This window comes from Lontra canadensis, unplaced genomic scaffold (assembly GCF_010015895.1).
Source record: "Lontra canadensis isolate GAN:19392208 unplaced genomic scaffold, GSC_riverotter_1.0 scaffold29, whole genome shotgun sequence".
In the NCBI taxonomy this organism is placed as follows: domain Eukaryota; kingdom Metazoa; phylum Chordata; class Mammalia; order Carnivora; family Mustelidae; genus Lontra; species Lontra canadensis.
In genome coordinates, this window is record NW_022631023.1 from 18,415,552 (window position 1) to 18,419,013 (window position 3,462).

At 39.5% G+C, this 3,462-nt stretch overlaps 1 pseudogene; it reads left to right on the forward strand.

Moving 5' to 3' along the window:
• The first annotated feature begins 2,753 nt into the window (after nucleotides 1-2,753).
• Nucleotides 2,754-3,462, forward strand: LOC116872359 (annotated as a pseudogene).

Below are 3,462 nucleotides of genomic sequence, written 5' to 3' on the forward strand. Positions count from 1 at the left end.
CATTGTCATAAGACCAATGAAAAGCATTAGCATTTTTACTGGGTTATTGATTTGGTCTTCTTGGACTGTCATAACAAAATACAATAGACTGGGTGGCTTAAATAGCAGAAACTTATTTTCTCTAGTTTGGAGACTGGAAATCCAAGATCAAGGTGCTAACCAATTCTGTTTCTGGCAAGAGGGCTCTTTTCCTGGCCTGTAGACGCCCGCGTTTCCGTGTATGGTCATACAGCTTTCCTTGGTGTGTTTGCGTGAAGATCTCTTTTTGTCTTCTTATAAGAGCACCAAACCTGTTGGATCAGGACTCCTCTTTTCTGATCTTAATACCTCCTAAAAACCCCACTTCCAAATATAATCACACTGGGGGTTAGGATGTCGGTATAAGAATTTTGGGGGGCAGGGTGTAGAGGGACACAATTCAGTCCATAGCTCTGATAAATCAACTGATCTAACTACATCAATTTCCAGTGGCTTAGTCCCAGTGTTTCAGTTTCTACATTTAACATGTGTGGAGCATCTACTTTATACCTGACACTGTGCTAGATTGGGGGCATTAATTAAAAAAGATGACTATAAGAGTCTTCTGCCTGTCAGGTTGTAGATGAGTGCATGAGGCTTATGTGCAGACCATGTGAGATATCATACCATGTGAGAGGCAAATAGCAATGTGCACACACTCTTTCAGCATGAATGTCTCTTTTGGCTATATTTCCTGTAAATATATCTGAATTGATGACTTTGGTTTTTTACATAGTAGTTGTCCATTATTTTCCACTCTGATCTCTGACATAGCAGGTACTATCCAGTGAGATGCCCATACTATGTAATGTTTTAGGTAGAACATTTTATTCCTGAGCTGCCTTAGGCTCTTATGTCAGAATTTTTTACCTGTTTCAGGGACTGTGGCAAACTTGTGCTTGTGGCATCATTTCTTGTAGTGTTTTCTTTCCCTTGATATATGAACAATACGATTTGGAATGTCGGATGATTTTCACATCCTCTACAAGTCCATGCATTGCCCCTATCAACTAATAGGACTGCTTCTAATTGAAGCTGAATCACTTGCCACTTATGAAGAATAATTTTGTCCACACTTTGAATTAAAAGTAAACAAGTGCCAAAATTTAACAATCACATCATTTTCTGTTTTTTTTTTTTTAAAGATTTTATTTATTTATTTGACAGAGAGAGATCACAAGTAGATGGAGAGGCAGGCATAGAGAGAGAGAGAGAGAGAGAGAGAGAGAGGGAAGCAGGCTCCCTGCTGAGCAGAGAGCCCGATGCGGGACTCGATCCCAGGATCCTGAGATCATGACCTGAGCCAAAGGCAGCGGCTTAACCCACTGAGCCACCCAGGCACCCTCATTTTCTGTTTTGATGTAAAATGAAATTAGGTGTGTCCATATAATAGTATGTTATGCAATTTATGCTTGGTCACGCTTTCATTAGTCATGAATCATTCTGAAATCACTGGTATCAAGTAGGGCCAAAAGTAGGACCACAGTTAACATACTTTTGAAACCTTCTTTAATATCAATGCCACTATCAGAACTTTTCAAGGATGTTCAACATTTAATTTCCCGAATTAGGCTGTGAAAGTTCAGGAGACACCCTGAGTTTACAAGTGTTGAGGCTGACTTTGTCTTACCTGCTTCCTCAATGCTATTGTAACCATTAAGTTTTCTAACTGTTACTATGTGTTTTGCCCTTTTATTTATTTTAGCCAGTGGACACACCTTTTCCTTTTCAAACTAGTGTGTCAATGGCCTTTCCTTGTAATAACACTTGACATAATCCTGTTGAGCTTTAAGAAAACATTACCAAGGAAAACACTGGCTGTTTAACTTTCTCAGACCTCTGCAAAGAGGGAAGCGGGTCTCAAACCAGGGTCAGGTGGAGAAAGAGATATCAATGGGTGGAACTAAGAATTTCAGGTTCTCAGGCATGCTTCTCTTTGCTTTGGATTTACTTCCTAGCCTCTGGCCTAGGATGCTGAATTGTGACAATAATATTTTTCACTTGTCCAATTGACAAATGTTTTGTTTTTGTTTTTAAGGATTTTATTTATTTATTTGACAGAAAGAGACACAGCGAGAGAGGAAACACAAGCGAGGAGACTGGGAGAGGGAGAGTCAGGCTTCCTGCCCCTATGCGGGGCTCAATCCCAGGACACTGGGATCCTGACCTGGTCGAAGGCAGTTGCTTAACGACTGAGCCACCCAGGTGCCCCTGGCAAATGTTTTAAATAAGAAGTAACAACCATTGCTGACAAATACTCAAAGTTATGGCATTCTAGTACTTTGGTGATAGACGTGTGAAGTTTTCTACTATTTTGGTGAATAAATCTGGCAGCAATTATTTGAATTAAAATCAGTCTATGTCAGATAGCAACTCTCGCTCGTGAATTTTCACAGTAAATAAAAGCACATTTGATAGAGGACATATATAGAATAATGCCTTCTGGAGTATTCGTTTTTGCATCAATAAAACATAAACAATCTGAACGCCCATGAGTAGGGGCTGAATAAATTATGGCACACACAAGTGCCACACACACATGCACAGATGCACACAACGGAACACACAACGGAAAATGTTGTATTGAGATCTTTCAATGTCCCAAACAAGAAGGATGTTTACAATATATAGTGAGGTGAAAAAAAGAAAATTCAAAGTAAAGGGGATAATATCAGCCTGTTGTAAAAATTAAAAATGAAAAACAGATTATGTGGTTCTCCTTTCTGGCTGGAACCATGGAAGGTGCAGAAGAGAAGAAAAAGATGGTCCCTCCTATGCCAGAAATCCTTAAGAAAAAAGAAAAAAAAAGCACAGGACTGAACATTGAAAGCTTAAGAAAGAAGTTTGCCCAAAAGATGTTTTGAAAAGTAAGGAAAAAGCTTATCTTTGAAAAAGGTAAACTATCATAAAGACAGATGTACAGAACCACTACCAGAATAGTGAGGATGGCAAGAAAATCCGGCAACTTCTATGTACCTGCAGAACCCATATTGACGTCTGTCATCAGGATCAGTATTAAAGGGGTCACCCTAAAGTTCTGGAAGGTGTTCCAGCTTCTTTGCCTTCACCATATATTCAGTGGTACCTTTGTTAAGCTCAGTGATGCTTCAGTTAACATGGTGAAGATTGTGGAACCATATATTGGAAGGGGCCATCCAAACTTGAAGTCAGTAAATGATGTGTTTTCTTTCACAGTTATGGGAAAACCAGCAAGAATTGGTTGCTGAATCTCTTGGTAAATATGGCATTGTCTGAATGGAGGATCTGATTAATGGGACCTACACTACTGGCAAATGCTTTAAAGTAGCAGACAGCTTCCACTGGTTCTCCCAATTATCTTCTGTATGAGGTGGATTGAGGAAAAAGAACATTCATTTCATAGGAGGTAGAGATGCTGGCCACGAGGAAGACCAAATCAACAGGTTTATTAGAAGGGTTAAATAA